Source organism: Malania oleifera, chromosome 3, assembly GCF_029873635.1.
Source record: "Malania oleifera isolate guangnan ecotype guangnan chromosome 3, ASM2987363v1, whole genome shotgun sequence".
In the NCBI taxonomy this organism is placed as follows: domain Eukaryota; kingdom Viridiplantae; phylum Streptophyta; class Magnoliopsida; order Santalales; family Ximeniaceae; genus Malania; species Malania oleifera.
The window spans coordinates 1,841,024-1,858,996 of NC_080419.1; positions in this window are offsets into that span (position 1 = coordinate 1,841,024).

Sequence of the window (17,973 nt, forward strand, 5' to 3'; positions counted from 1 at the left end):
ATTACTGAGAAAGCCCCTAAAATATCCTAGCCTGACCCCCGTAAGATTTCCTGATCAATGCCCTGAAACTTAAAACTCCCAGTATTAAACCTCAGTATTTTCATGCGTACATCATTTCTTATAACTATCACAAGACTAAATTTGGCTTAAAAAATCTTACCTCAACTCAAGGATGATTTCTAACTTCGTTTTCCCAACGATCCGCTTCGACAAACTCGTAGAGAACTTCGCCAGAAGCGTCGTGGTAACTTCGGATTGTCGATTTGACGTATATCTGGCCCAAAAATGATGAGAGAGAGAGAGAGAGAGGGCTGAAGGAGAGAGAGAGAGAGGGCGAAGATTGCTTAAGAATGAAAATAAAAATCAAATTTTTACATATATATAGAACTGGATTCATCGACAACCCACATCATTCGTCGACGAATCCTTCATTAATTTCGTCGAAGAAATTCGGTCCTCGTCGACAAAATTCAGTCGACTCAAAAACGCCTCTCGGTATTTCTTTGTCGACGAAATTCAATCCTCTTCGACGAATTTTAATAAGCCCTCGTCGACGAATCCCCTGTATTCGTCGACGAAGCCCTGATGATTCCTTTTTGGTTTTTCCTTCCAAAATGCAATGTCGTCGACGAAGCCGACTTCCTCCTTCTCTTATCATTTCCAGTTCCCCTCCTCTTATTACTTAAATTCCATTATTATTCGGGTTGTCACATACCTAGCCCATCCCTTGCCCATTCTTTAATTTTAAAAAAAATTTAATTTCATCCCTCTCTCCACACTTTTACAAATTTCATTTCTTCCCCAAAATTTTCCTATAAATAGGTAACTCTCAACCTTTATTTTTCACAAAAAAATTTCAAATGAAGAGAAGGATTAGTGAGTGAAAGAATTAGTGGCGGAGAGAGAATTTTTGAGTAAGTTCTCACTCACCCACTCTTTTCGATCTTATTTCTTAGAGATATTCAATGTGTTCGTAGCACAAGGTAAAAGAAAAGGTAAGTAAATTTGATTATGCCAGATTTTTATTTAAAATTCATACCTGAGTTTATTTGTAAGTAAATTTTGACTATATTAGTTAGTTTCATAAAATTCTCTTGAGTTTATTTTTACGTATATTTAATTATATTAGTTTTTTCTTTAATATATTTGCATTTATTTTTGAGTTAAGAAATGTTCTAAACCCCTCGAATATTTTACATCATTAATTTATACTCAAGAAAATATTTTTAACACGAAAATTTGTGTAGCATGAGTTTATTTATATGTTGCATATTTCACGAAAATATGAGTAAAAATGAGATTTTCTTGATATTATTTTAATTGTGCAAATTATATAATAAAAATATTTTTAAAACCCCTTATGGCAAAGAAAGTTCAAAGTTACAGATGCTCGGTACCATAGCTTAAAGTTTAAACGGATCAGAGTGCACCCACACTGTTTACAGAGTGGTTTTATGTGGTAGTGAATTTCTCCTGAGTGCACACTTTGGTCGGATTAGGGTTTAATAGGGAAAATCTCACTTAATGATGATGTACGTTGATTTAGCTTGGCCGGCCAGCCAGTTAAGTTCAGTTTTTGGACTGCACAACCCAATCATGGGGGTAAACATGACTTACGATTAACAAGCCCAAGGGTGATTTTTTAGAGTACGTGTATATACATTTATAATTACGTATAGAGAACTACTAATGAATTGAAGAAAAAGTGTATGTTTATGTAAACGGGGGCAAGTTTGTACCTAAATCATGATTTAGTAAGGAAAAGCATATTTATATATATACATGATTTAGTATTATAGTTTTAGTTTTAAAAGTTAAAAAGTTCAGTTTAACAGCTATAGTATTTGATTATATAATTTTACTGATAGTAAAAGTTTTGTACATAAATTTTTAAATTTACATTTATTTTTAAAGTAGTTTTAAAGTTATAGTATTAAATATTATTTACGAAATTAAAATATTTTGAAAGCTCATTTTGGCCACACACTAATAATAATCTTATTTACTTACTGAGCGTCATCTCACCCCAATCATTATTTTACATTTCAGATCATTTTGAAGAGTGTACCAGAAATCTGGCGTAGCAAGTGCATTGGCGGGAATAGAAAGAGTATAGTAGAATAAAAATTTAATATAATATAATTTAGAATATATTTGTGTATTTTAGAATTTTAAAAGTTTGCATTTTAATAGTTGAGACATATATTTGTAATAAAGCAAATTAGTGCTTTGGTAATAAAAAATGATTTAGATTGATTTGCATTCGCTAAAAAATTTATATGCAGGAACCCATTCGGGTTCGGGTCCTTACAGCATATATAAGCGTATCTAGTAAATATGTCTGTATCATTTCTGGGAAAAACATGTATAATGATAACATGACAGAATATAATGGATTTTCATAGCATAATTCATCTCATATAATAATAATACCAAAGCAACATTGGTAGGTTAGTTGGCTGTTGTCATGTATTACCCCCACATGACTGGGTTGTGTGGCCCAAAGGTGAACTTGACAATGGTTGGCCGACTACTGTAAAGTCAAAAGTACAATGTGTAAGTTCGAGGGGTCTGCATACCTGGTTCGTACACCAGGGGCGTCCACACTTCTTAAAACCACATCGACTATCTGTCCTTATACTACTCCGTATAGCAGCATTAACACAATATCATGATGATCATGAACACATGGCAGCGATACCATGCAAGTGCTAGCCTAGACCAAGTCAACCAGGTCCTGATAATATATAATATATAATCAAATCGTGAGACAAGGATATTTCATACTATTAATTGCAAAATCAATATCATCACATCATTTTGCATATATATATATACACATCATAAAAATCATCGGCCCGTACGCTGCCATTTCATATTTTACCATAGCTCGGCTCGTACGCCTTCAAATCATATCCATAACTCGGCCCGTATGCCGGCAAAACATATCCATAGCTTGGCTCGTACGCCAGCAAAACATATTATTTTCGGCCCGTACGCTAGTTTTTCATTATAAAATCCATATCATTATCATATTCTTAGAAAATAGTAATTTATCATAAAATCTACTCATGCCACTCAAAATGGGTACTATATGTATATCCAAAACATATCATCATTTTCAGCAGTAATTTCCCAACATAATACTACATATATATGTATATATATTTATATTTATATACATATATTTTCCTGAAATCAAATGTTATACAATTTTACTTATAATTAAAAAAAAAAAACTAACTTAGTTTATCCTTTTACTTGATTATTGAAGAACCCCTAAGAAAAACAGTCCTACACCCACAGGGTTCCCCGTTCAACACCCTGAAAATGATATTCCCCAGAACTAAACTTCAGTATTTCTACGCGTACTACGCTTCCTACAACCGTCAAGAAATCAAATATTGGTAGAAAGTCTTACCCTGGATCTGGGATGGATTCCGAACTAGCCCCACCAACGATCCATTGCAGCAGATATGTAGAAAACTTCCCCATAAGCGTCGTGGTGGCCTCGGATCGTCGAACCGACAAAAGATCGACCTAAAATCCTAGAGAGAAGTAAGGAGAACCGAAGGGAGGAAGAAAGAGAAGTTTTGTGGCAAAAATCAGCCAAGAAATGGTGTTTAGGGATATTTATACTATGGCCTTCGTCGACAAGCCACGTCATCTCGTTGACGAGGTCACGACAATTCGTCAATGAACTCACTCCTCATCGACGAAATTCAGAATCGTCCAAACCCACTCTCGGTATCTTCTCGCCGACGAAGCACACCCTCGTCGACGAGTTCACGTTCGTTGACAAAATCCACTGCCGCCTCTTTCACTATTTATATTATCCTCTCTCTTTATTATTATTATTATTATTATTATTATTTAAGTACCATTATTCTTCGGGTCATTACATTACGGTTTTGGAGAAAATGAGGGTTTTGGCATATGATCTCCAAATTTCTTAAAATTACTTTATTTGCACTAAAACTAAAGTAGGAGATGCTTGAAACTCTTAAATTGCAGTAGAAATGATATTTTACGAACCCGTTTATATGAAATGTATATTTGATCAAATAAATGTGACGTATGATATGAATTGAACCTATGCTGATTTGATATGTATGTATATGAACTATGGGGACTAAGGTTCCAAATGATTATCAGAAAATGCAGAAAATAGGTGCCGATTAGACACTGTGCCAAGTATGAGAAAAGGGTAAAACCGAGAGATTACGAGTCAATTTTTACCATAGTATGAATGAAAGTAGGCATGAATGATATTGTGAAAATACTGGAATTGCACAGGTTGTTATGCTTTCATTGTAAATTATATATATGATAAATTGGGACCACAACTTGTTACTAAAGGAGTTGAACGACACTCTAAAGGAGTTTAAAGACACTCTAGATTATGAAACCTTAAATAGCTTGAGGTGCGGATCTGTTGCTAATTGAGGTAAAGTGCAACCACATATGTGAATTAGTGTGGGTATCGAGATAGTCGGCTTGCAGGAGTGTGGGGCCACTGGTGAAATAATAGACCAGGTGGGGCAGTCGGACTATATATGTGATGCTTGATAGTGCCTGCGCGAACAAGGCCCTATCAAAGTTTATCTATGCACAACTCATGCCATGTGGTAATTAAGCATATTTATGAAGTTCCAAAGCTAGTTATTCTCCTAAATTTTCATATACATGATTTAAAAGCTTTAATGGGCAGAGTCACAAGTTTCAGTACCGGGCGGAGGGATTGTACAGCGTATGGGCCTGTACCCTACCCTAACCTCGAGAAATTTCACTTGTAATGATGCTGAGTTATCTATTATTGGAAATTTATATATATATGTGTGTGTGTGTGTGTGTGTGTGTGTGTACTATATCTATATGTATTACAGTATTGAGAATGTGCAATCTATGTAATTGTTTTCAATCACGAGTATAATTGTACAATCACACACTAATGTAATATCTTCCACCTTATTGAGAAGTGTCTCACCCTAATATTACAACCTTTGTTTTAAGTCATATAGGACGTCGGCCCCAGTCTTCTAGAGGGACTTTGGCGCATAGAGTCTTGTTAGTAGACCTAAGCTGTTGCATTAGTACGGGGTTGTTAGCCTGGTTAAAATGTAAGGGGATGTAATACAGTTTATGTTTTAAGCATGGATCTTATGTACAGAAGAATACATATAGAACTCTAGTATATTTCTAATAGAATCCCGTAAGAATGTTTATGTTTTTCGCTGTGCATGAATACAAATATGTATGAGATACACCCGTTTGTCCCTGTTTAGGGCGAGTAGTTTATTGTATGTTTATCAAATATAGGTATAACATATGTGTTGTAGCACTCCGGGTTCACATAAAGGGTCAGAGCATTACAACATTTATAGTCTTTAATCATCTGCGTTGCCTTATATTCAACTCCTTCTGGGAGAAGAGGTATTTGAGGCTTTTATAATCGGTAAAGATCTCATACCTTTCACCGTATAAGTAGTGCCACCAGATCTTTAGTGCAAAAACAATAGCTGCTAGCTCCAAATTAGGCGTAGGGTAATTCTTCTCATACTCCTTGAGTTGACGAGAAGTATAAGTGATAACCTTTCCCCATTGCATCAAGACACACCCAAGTTCCTTATGGGATGTGTCATTGTAAATCACATAACCATTATCACCCGATGAAATGGTTAATATTAGAGCAGTAACCAGTCGCTACTTTGGCTCTTGGAAACTCTGCTCAAACTCATTAGTTCAATCATACTTTACTTTCTTCCCCATAAGCTGCATAAGAGGACCTGACAGTTTAGAAAAACCCTCGATGAACCGACGATAATACCTGGCTAGACTTAAGAAACTCTGAACCTCATGCACGTTCCTTGGTCTCACCCAATCAACTACCACCTCTACCTTGCTCTGGTCCACTGCTATTCCTTCCTTGGACACAACATGCCCTAGAAATGTTACCTGTTCTAGCCAGAACTCGCATTTTTTCAATTTAGCGAATAGATTCTTCTCTAACGTAAGGTAGAGTATGCTTAGTATCGGTTGGTGAATTTCGGGGATGAAATTCTTATAAGGAGGGGAGATTGTAGTAACTTGACCAAAAAAAAATAAAAATAAATAAATAATTAAAATAATAAATAAATAAATAATGAATAATAAAAATTAAAAAATAAATAAATAAAGAGATATTTTGGAAGAGATATTTTGGAGAAGATATTTTGAAAGGAGATATTTTGAGATATTTATATATAAATATCTTGGAGGAGATATTTATTTAGATTACTTAAAGGTTAAGTTAGGTTTTATTCTATAAACTCTCTCATTCTCTCTCTCTCTCGCTCTCTCATTCTCTCTCCCTCTCTCTAGGATTTCGGGTCATCCATTCTCAGAATCCACGATCTGTCGTTACCATGTGGGTCAGGAGAAGAATCGCTATGTTTATTATGGTACGTATCTTCATTTGTGGAATTTCGGGATTTTCCCAAAAATCGAGGTAAGGGTCTGAATTTGGTTTTGGTTCGGTAAATCGGTAGTATAGGAAATTATATTAAAGTATTGTTCTTCGATTTTTAGGTTTTGGAGACCCCGAGTCATTGTTTTCAATCGGTTTGTTCATGTTTCAGTTTCAAGTTTAAGGTAAGGGGAAATTGATTACATTAGTTATTTCGTAGAACTAAACCGCTAAAAAGATAGTTTACATTCATATGATTGATTTGACTATTATTTTACTAAATTTCATCAGGTTGAAATGCCAAGTTTCGTGATTTTACGATTTTGGTAAAAATACAAGTTTTGGCGTATGGTCTCCAAATGTTTCAAAACTTATTTATTTGTATTATTATGTATGTAGGAGATGCCTGAATCCCTTATTTTTATTTAAATGGTGTTTATTGTATTATATACTATATAGCGGATTTTTGTTTAAATTAGTGTGACATGTGGATGAAAATGAACTTGTGAACATTTGATATTATTGATATGGATTATGGGAATGGAGTTCCAATTTGTTATACTGGGAAATATTGAAAAACAGGTGTCGGTTATATACCGTGCTAATAATGCAAAAAGGGTAAACCAGAGGGTGTGTGTCGGTTTATACCAGATATGGATATATGAGTTTGTGAAAATACTGGAATTGCACATGTTATCATGTTTTGTTATAAATTGTATATATGATAAGTGGAACCACATCTTGCGACTATTGGAGTTGAAAGATACTACCACCTAAGGGGTTTTAAAGATACTACCGACTAAGGAGTTGAAAGATACTACCAAACTGGAGTTGAAATACCTAAGGGTAAAGGGGTTTATAGTCCTGATACCAAATACCAAAAGGCTCAGATTCTGTTTCCAGTGAGTATAGTGCAACCACACACGCTAAGCGGCGTGGGTACAGAGATGGTCATCTTGCAGGAGTTTGTAATCACTAGTGAATAATGGACCATGAGAGGCAGTCGGACTATATATGAGATATATGACAGTGTCTGCACTAACAGAGAATTGTTAGAGATATCAGTGCACAACCCGTGCCATGGGGTAAAATAAACATTATTTTTTATACCAAGTTGTTGGTCATTTTATATTCATATACATGATTTAAAAGCTGATATGGAAAAACGGTATTGTTTATGTTGATATATGTGTTGTGCTTCAGTATTAAAAACCTTTGTTTTATATATATGGATATATGTTTGAAATTGAAATACTCACATGTGGTCACACACTAATTGTAATACTTTCTTCCTTACTGAGAAGTGTCTCACCCCGTTATACAACCTCTATTTTTAGGTCCTTCAAAACATCGATCCTAGTTGCTAGAGCGACTGGGAGGGTGGTTTTTGGTTTAGTTGTGTAAGTATTCGGTTATGTAATAAACTTAGTTAGAAGCATCTTTTTGGAGGTTGTAAACACCGATTTATGTATTAAGTTGGATGTTTGTGAATTTAAGAATATAGGTTGTAGAGTCTGGTATATACCTAGTATAAATCCCGATGGATATTTATGTTTTTCCACGACATTTATATCCCAATTTTCTATGATTTACATTCGTATGTCACTGTTTAGGGCAGGGTGTTCATGTATGTCTATCAGGTACAAGTCATTATGTATGTAGGTTAGCAACCTGGGTCCGTTTAAAGGGTGAGGTCGTTACAGTTGGTATCAGAGCCCGTAACCAGTCGGAAGTGTGATTTAAATCATGCTGCCTAGTTAGGGATATGTTCAGAATTAAGAACTTTCTAGTTATGTAGTTTAGAATATACTAGAGTATAGGACATGGATAAGACCTCGAATTTTGTTTTGTATGCCTAGAGACGGAATTCCCTTGGTAGACTTCTATGTTTTTCTAGATCATTCGAAGGGTTCAGAAAATCACGGCAATCTATTGATGGTGTTGTTTCCAAGGAGAAAGGCAGGATTTGAGTTAGAATGATGATGTTAAATTAATGGAGTACGTCAATATTGAAAATATGATTTTAGGGGACTGAGTTTATAGTAAAATAGTATTAGCCGATATTTAGGCTTTTACCTTTCTAATAGATTTTCATTTTTGCCTTTGAGGTTGGAATCTAGGGACATTATTGCCAACATAGGAGACAGTAGTAGTGAGGGTGTTGGCCATGAGGCTGGCAGTGACTCTACGAGTGTATTACGGGATTTCGCACGACAGCTTATGGCTGAGGTGGTGCGAACGAATAGGGGGCAGGACTGTCTCACATCTGAGATAGGATGCTCCATTGATCAATTCACCAGGTTGAAGCCTTCGGTGTTCGTAGGAAGTGTAGATCCAGTTCATGCTGAGAATTGGATTGAGGAGATCGAGAAAATCCTAGATGTTTTGAACTGCACGGGGAAGCAGAAAGTAACCTTTGCAGCGTTCAAGTTGTCAAAGGAGGCAGAGAGATGGTGGGTGTTGATTAAGAAGATGGAGGAACACCGACCGATACCAATAGAGATGATGTGGTCCCATTTCAGAGATCTATTATTTGAACGGTACTTTCCGGCCACGGTCAAAAATGCGAAGATGGAGAAATTTATGAATCTGTCTCAGGAGTCGCTGTCGGTGCAGCAGTACGCTGCCAAATTCTAGGAGCTATCCCGATTTGCTCCATTCATGATACCAGATGAAAAGAGGAAGGCTTGGAAGTTCAGAGGGGTCTGAGGAAGGAGATACGTAGATAGACAGTGATCTTGCAGTTGCAAGACTTTGCTACACTGGTCGACAAAGCCACTGTGGCAGAGGAGAGCCTGCTGGAGGACATGGAGGTTTAGGTCCTGAAGAAGAGGCCAGCGCCTCCTAGTTCTTCGTCTGGGGTGAGGTAGGGTAACTGGAAGAGGAATAGTGGTGGTACATTTCATAACATCGCAACTTCCCATGGTTGCTCTCTTTGTGGTAGGAAGCACGTTGGTCAGCGTTGGCTGACTATGGGGGCTTGTATGTGGTGTGGTAGGCAGGGACATAAGGCGAGAGATTGTTGCCTGCCAAGAAATAGTGGAACCTTGCAATAGTCATACAGAGGAAAAACTTAGGCGCAACATGGTGGTTAGCAAAGGGGTACAACTTAGGTTAGGGTGTATTCTCTAACACCTGGCGACGTTGAGAATGCTGGTGATGTAGTCACATGTATCATTTACATGTTTTCTCATAAAGCTGTCATATTATTTGATTATGGGGCAACGCATTCTTTTATTTCGTGAGAATTTGTTAAATAGTGTGGATTAGAGGTTCTACTGTTAGATAATGAACTGGTAGTGGCTACTCCGTCAGGATCAGTAGTCGGGTGTAGCAAGGTAGTCTGTGACTTCCCGATTGAAATTTAGGGAAGGGTACTACCAGTTGACCTTGTGGCATTTGATATGTATGACTTTGATATCATCCTAGGGATGGATTGGCTATTCGCCAGTTATGCCAATATCGATTGCCGCATGAGTGAGGTGATATTTAGACCGCCAGGGCAACAGGAATTTAAGTTCCTCGGATCGTGTGTGTGTTCTGCACCATGGATTCTTTTAGCTTTGCATGCTAGGAGGTTACTCCTGGAGGATTACCAAGGGTATCTGGCAGTTGTGAAAGACACACCGACTAAATAACGTAAACTGGAGACGATTGCAGTAGTGCATGAGTTCCCTGACGTATTTCTAAAGGACTTGCCAAGATTACCTCCGGACCATGAAGTGGAATTCGCTATAGAGTTAGCTATTGTTACGACGCCAATTTTGAAAGCTTCGTATCTTATGGCTCCAGCTGAATTAAGAGAGTTAAAAGAACAACTGCAGGAGCTACTATACAAAGGGTACATTCGACCTAGTGTTTCTCCCTGGGGAGCACTGGTGTTATTTGTGAAGAAGAAGGACGGGTCGATAAGAATGTGCATCGATTACGAAGAACTTAATAAGGTAATGATAAAGAATAAATATCCACTACCCAGGATTGACGATCTGTTTGACCAGCTTCAGGGCACACAAATCTTCTCTAAAATTGATCTACGATCTGAGTATCACCAGCTGAAGGTGAAAGCGGAGGACATTCCGAAGATAGCATTTTGAACCCGGTATGGCCATTACGAATTTATGGTTATGCCTTTTGGTTTGACTAATGCACCTGCAACATTTATGGATTTGATGAACAAGGTCTTTCACGAATATTTAGACCAGTTCGTCGTGGTATTTATTGATGACATCCTAGTGTATTCTAGGAGCGCTGCAGAGCATGAAGTTCATTTGAGGTTGGTATTACAAATGCTTAGGGATAAGAGGTTGTATGCTAAACTAAAGAAATGCGAGTTCTGGCTGGAACAGATTGCATTTCTAGGGCACGTCGTGTCCAAAGAAGGTGTATAAGTGGACCTAAGTAAGATTGAGGTTGTAGTGGACTGGGCAAGACCAAAGAATGTTTAGGAAGTCAGAAATTTTCTGGGTCTTGCAGGTTACTACCGAAGTTTTGTAGAAGGGTTCTCCAGTTTAACAGGTCCTTTGATGTGACTCATGAGGAAGAACGTGAGGTACGATTGGATTGACGAGTGTGAGCTGAGTTTCTAGGAGCTGAAACAATGACTGGTTACTGCTCTAGTCCTGACCATTCCATCTAGGGATGGCGGATTTGTTATCTACAGTGACGCCTTTAAAAAAGGTCTTGGTTGTGCTCTAATGTAGCAGTGCAGAGTAATTGCTTACGCTTCTCATCAACTTAAAGAGTACGAGAAGAACTACCCGACACATGATATGGAATTAGCAATGGTGGTGTTTGCATTAAAAATCTATAGGCATTACTTGTATGGTGAAAGGTGCAATATTTTTACTGATTATAAAAGTCTGAAGTACTTCTTCACCCCGAAACTAAACATGAGACAACCCAGGTGGCTTGAGTTGATAAAAGACTACGACTGCACTATTAGCTATCACCCAAGAAAGGCTAATGTGGTAGCTGATGCTCTGAGTCGGAAGTCTGTTGATGCGTCGGTCTCAGCAATGGGGGTTCAACATCAGATCTGTATGGAACTGGAAAGGTTGTGCTTGGAGGTGGTGGAAGGGAATCATCAGGCTTTCTTACCAGCTTGGTGGTGTAGCCGACCTTACAGGAGAGGATCCGTGTGGCGCAGAAGGAGGATCTACAATTAGTTGTGCTTATGGAAGGAGTTCAGAGTGGGTTAAAGCCGAATTTCAGTATCTATGGTTATAGGATATTGAGATTTCACCACAGGGTTTGTGTACCAAATAATTCCGTAATTGAACGGGTCATTCTAGAAGAGGCACATTGTTCGCTTTACACCATACATCCTAGTTGTAGAGAACCAAACTCGAAATAAACTGGGTTCGTCGATGAAGGAATCACGTTCGTCGACGAAGCCCTTCAGAGCCTCGTCAACGAAATTTAGAGCTTCGTTGACAAGTAAATACCGAATGGGTCAGAGAAATATCCAGAACTTGGGCTCGGCGATGAAGGGATGGCTTCGTCGACGAGCTGTGTGGCGGATTCGTCGACGAAGACGCCACCTCGTCGATGAGTTGGACTTGGTCAAAGGCCCTATAAATATCCATTTTGGTTGCTTAGAAGCTAAGTTTCTTCCAAAGCTCTCTCTCTCTCTCTCTAAACCAGCGGAAACTCTCTCTCTCTCTCTCTAAGATTCTTCATCGTTCGACGCCCGTTTCTAAAAATGGAAGTTCCTGCAGGGATCAGAAGAGGAAGTTCTACAATTTTAGTGGATCAGATTGTTATTTTGAGGATTTTTGGGTTTTCCCAAAAATTGAGGTAAGGATCTGATTTCAATTTTGATTGGATATTTGGATAGTAGTTGAAATTATAGTAAGGTAATGTTTTGTGGTTTTTTGGTTTTGAGGATCCCGGGTTGTCGGTTTGGATCAGTTTTGTGCGTAGTTGCGTTTCGAGTTTAAGGTAAGAGGAATTCGATTACAACAGTTATTTTTGGAAAACTAAACCGCTAAAAAGCTAGTTTATGTTTATATGTATTATTTAACTACTTATTTGCTAAATTCTACAGAGTAGAAATGCCGATTTTGCGATTTTCCGGTTTTTGGTAAAAATTTGGATTTCAGCGTATGGACTCCAAATGTTTTAAAACTTCTTTATTTGGATTATTATGTATGTATGATATGCTTGAATCCTTTATTTTTATATAAAATGGTGTTTAATTTTATAATATATCATATAGCGGATTTTTGTTGAAGTTAGTGTGACATGTGGATGAAATTGAACTTGTGAACATTTAATATTATCGATTTGGATTATGGGAACGGAGTTCCAACTTGTTATATTGAAAATGTGGAAAACAGAGGCTGGTTATACATCGAGCTGTATATATGTAAAAAGGGTGAACCGAGTGGATAGGCGCCAGTTTGAACCCGATGTGATTATCTGAATTTGTGAAAATACTGGAATTGCACAGGTTATCATCTTTTGTTATAAATTGTATATATGATAAATGGAACCACAACTTGTTACCAAAGGAGTTGAAAGATACTCCAGTAAATGGGGTTGAAAGATACTTCGATGTGAGAAGTTGAAAAAGCTTCATTAATGGAGGTGAAAGATACTCCCAATGGCAAAGAATTCCTTAGCTGGAAGGGTATAGTGCAACCACACATGTAAATCAGTGTGGGTACATAGATAGTTAGCTAGTAGGAGTAATAAAACCACTGGTGAAATAATAGACCAGATGGGAGTAGTTGGACTATATATTAGATACTTGATAAATGTCTGCACGAACAGGGCATTGTTGGAGATATCAGTGCACAACCCATGCCACGGGGTAAAATAGGCATTATATGTGATACAAAGTTGTTGGTTGTTCTATATTCATATACATGATTTAAAAGCTGGTATGGAAAAACGATATTGTTTATATTAATATATGTGTAGTGATTCGGTATTGAAAACCTTTGTTTTATACATATGGATACATGTTTTAAATTGAAATACTTACATGTGGTCACACACCGATTGTAATACTTTCTTCCTTACTGAGAGGTGTCTCACCCTATTATACAACCTTTGTTTTCAGGTCCATTAGGACGTCGGTCCTAGTTGCTTAAGGGACTTGGAGAATTGTTTTTGTTTGTAGCATCTGTAAGTGGTCTGTGTGTATATTAAACTTAGATGAAGGTCCTTTCTGGAGGATTGTAATAACATGATCTATTCTATGTCTGGATTTGTGTACTTGTGGATGTGTTAGTAAGCTCTGGTAAATGTCTATTAGAAATCCTGATGAATGTTTATGTTTTTCCGCAACATTTACATTCCTGTTCTGTATGAGTTACACCTGTATGTCCTTGTTTAGGGTGGGTTATCCATGTATATTGAACAGGTACAGGTATTTTGTATGAGTGAGTGACACTTGGGTCCGTGTAAAGGGTCGGGTCATTTCAGTTGGTATCAAAGCCCTTAACTAGTCGGAAGTATGATTTGATTCATGCTGCCTGGTTAGGGATATGAGCAGAACTTAGGATTGGCTAGTTCTGACAGTCTAGGATATACCAAAGTATAGGACATGGATAAGACCTTGAGTTTTGCTTCATATACCTAGAGACGTAAATCCATTGATATTTTTTTGTGTTTTTCTAGATTAATCGAAAGGTTCAAGAAAATCATGGCAATCCATTGATGGTTTTGTTTCCAAGTGGAAGAGTGGAACTTGAGCTAGAATGAAGGTGTCAAATTTATGGAGTACGTCAATGTTAAGGATATGAACTTAGAGCATTGACCTTATAATGCGATAGTAGTAGTTGATGGGTAGGCTAATGGATTCTCGTAATTGTTTTCAGGATGGAATCCAAGGATATTACTGCCAACGTGGGAGGCAGTAGTAGTGAGGGTGTCGGCCATAATGTTGGCAATGACTCCACTAGTGTATTGTGTGAATTTGCATAACAGCTAATGGCTGAGGTAGTGCTAACGATAGAGGTCAGGACCGTTTTACAACTGAGATGGGTTGCTCCATTGATCAGTTCACCAAATTGAAACCCTTGGCTTTTATGGGCAATGCAGATCCAGTTCGTGTTGAGAATTGGATCCAAGAGATCGAGAAGATCTTGGATGTTTTGAACTGCACTGATAGGAATAAGGTCACCTTTGCCATATTCAAGTTGGCAGGGGAGACTGAGAGATGGTAGGTGTCTTTGAAGCAGATTGAAGAGCACTGACCGATACCAATAGTGTTGACGTGGGCCCAATTCAAAGAGCTCTTGTTTGAACGTTATTTTTCGGCCACAATTAGAAACGCGAAGATGGAGGAATTCATGAATCTGACGCAGCAATTGCTAACAATGCAGTAGTACACTGCCAAATTCCAGGAGTTGTCCCGATTTGCTCCATTCGTGATATCGGATGAAGCGAAGAAGGCCTGGAAGTTTCAGAGGGGTTTAAGGAGCGAATCCGTAAGCAGACAACGATCTTGTAGTTACATAACTTTGCTACATTGGTTGATAAAGCCACGGTAGCAGAAGAGTGTTTGCTATAGGAAACAAAGGTTCAGGTCATGAAGAAGAGGCCAGTGCCTCCTAGTTTTTAATCTGGGGCAAAGCAGGGTAATTGGAAGAAGAATAGTGGTAGTATGTTTCAAAACACCGCACGTTTTCAATGTTGCCCTTTGTGTAGAAAGAGACACTCAGGGTAGCGTTGGTTGTCTACGGGGGCATGTATGCGTGTGGTAGGCAAGGGCGCCAGATGAGAGACTGTCCGATGTAGGGAAATAATGAAGCCTCGCAGTAGCCATACAAAGGGAATGCTCTGACACAGCATGGCGGTCAGCAAGGGGGCACGGCCTAGGCTAGGGTGTATTCTCTGACTCCTGGTGATGCTGAGAACGCTGGTCACGTAGTCACAGGTATCATTTACATGCTTTCTTATGAAGCTGTTGTATTATTTGATTCTAGGGCAACGCATTCTTTTATTTCCTGAGGTTTTGTTAAATTGTGTGGATTAGAGGTGCAATTTTTAAATTATGAACTGGTAGTAGCTACATTGTCTAGGTCTGCGATCGGGTGTAGCAATATAATCCGTGATTTTTCGGTTGAAATTCAGGGAAGGATGCTACCAGTTGACCTTGTGGTGTATGACATGTTTGGCTTTGATATCATCTTTGGGATGGACTGGTTCTCAGCCAGTTATGCCAGTATCGATTGCCACAGAAGGGAGGTGTTGTTCAGACCGCCAGGAAAGCAGGAATTCCAGTACCTCGGATCGTGTGTGCATTCTGCACCACGAATCCTTTCTTCTATGCAAGTTAGAAGGCTACTCCTTAAAGGGTGCCAAGGGTATTTGACGTTTGTGAAAGACATGCCAGTAGAAGAACGTGAATTGGAGATGATTGCTGTAGTGCGCAAATTCCCTGACGTGTTTCTAGAGGACTTACCAGGGTTAACTCCGGACCGTGAAGTGGAATTTGCTATTGAGTTAGCTTCAGGTTTGGGGCCTATATCGAAAGCTCTGTATCGTATGGCTCCAACTGAGCTAAGAGAGTTGAAAGAATAGCTTCAAGAGCTGCTTGACAAGGGGTACATTTGACCTAGTGTTTCTCCTTGGGGAGCACCAGTGTTATTTGTGAAGAATAAGGATGGGTCGATGAGAATGTGCATTGACTATAGAGAGCATAACAAAGTGACGGTAAAGAATAAATATCCGCTACCCTGGATCGATGATTTGTTTGATCAACTTCAGGGCACGCAGGTCTTCTCTAAGATTGACCTACGGTCTAGGTATCACCAGTTGAAGGTGAAAACGGATGATGTCTCGAAAACTGCTTTTCAAACCCGGTATGGCCATTTCGAATTCGTGGTTATGCCTTTTAGTTTGACTAATGCACCTGCAGCATTTATGGATTTGATGAACAGAGTCTTCCACAAATATCTAGACCGGTTCGTCAGCGTATTTATTGATGATATCCTAGTGTATTCTAGGAGTGCTACGGAGCATGAAGTTCATTTGAGACTAGTATTGCAAATGCTTAAAGATAAGAGGTTGTATGTTAAACTAAAGAAGTGCGAGTTTTGGCTGGAACAAATTGCATTTCTGGGACACGTGGTGTCTAAAGAAGGTATATTCGTGAACCCGTGTAAGATTGAAGCAGTAGTGGACTGGGCGAGACTAAAGAATATTCAGGAGGTCAAAAATTTTTTAGGTCTTGCAGGTTACCACCGACGGTTCGTGGATGTGTTCTCTAGTTTACCAAGTCTTTTAACGAAACTCACGCAGAAGAACGTGAGGTATGATTAGATAGATGAGTGTGAGCTGAGTTTCTAGGAGTTGAAATGGCGACTGGTCACGGCTCCAGTTCTAACTCTTCCATCTAGTGATGGTGGTTTTGTTATCTATAGTGATGCTTCGAAAAAGGGTCTTGGCTATGTTCTAATGCAGTAGGGCAAAGTAGTTGTTTATGCTTCTCGTCAACTCAAAGAATATGAGAAGAACTACCCGACGCATGATTTAGAATTAGTAGCGGTAGTGTTTGCACTGAAAATTTGGAGGCACTACTTGTATGGTGAAAGGTATGAGATTTTTACCGACCATAAAAGTCTTAAATACTTTTTCACCCACATTGAGCTCAACATAAGACAGCGTAGATGACTTGAGTTGATTAAGGACTATGACTGTATTATTACCTATCATCCAGGAAAGGCTAATGTGGTAGCTGATGCTCTGAGTCAGAAGTTTGTTGATGCGTCATTCTCAGCAGTGGAGGTTCAACATCATATTTGTATAGATCTTGAAAGGTTGAGTTTGGAGGTGGTTGAAGGAAACCATCAGGTTGTCCTTGCTAGTTTGGTGGTACAGCCGACTTTACAGGAGATGATCCGTGTGGCGCAGAGGGAGGATCCTGAGTTGGTTGAGATTACAAAAGGAATTCAAAAAATAAATAAATAAATAATGAATAATAAATAAATAATAAAAAATAAATAAGTAAAGAGATATTTTGGAGGATATATTTTGGAGAAGATATTTTGAGATATTTATATATAAATATCTTGGAGGAGATATTTATTTAGATTACTTTCTAGCAACGGTATCGTGCTCTCTTAGTAACAAGCTTTCTAAGGCGGTTCATATATCATACATACAAATTATAACATAAGTACCGTAACCTGTTTTCATTCCATAAAGAATTTAAGCAATTCCAGTATCTTTCACAATTTCATTCATTCATTCTTTCATTCATTTTTTCATTCTTTCATTCATTATTTCATTCATTATTTGGTATAAACTGGCACACACAGCTCTCGGTTTAACCATGTACATACATCTCTCAGTAATTAACCGACATCTCTTTTATACATTTCCTGATAACAATTTGGAACTCCAATTCCCATATCTCATACTCATATTTCTCAGTTCAATATACTTACATTTAATATCTCATGCTACACTCATTTGGTTTAATATGCAAAAGTATAACAAATGGTTCGTAAAATATCATTTAAATTGAAAACAAGGGTTTCAAGCATCTCCTACTTTTAGTTTAATACAAATAA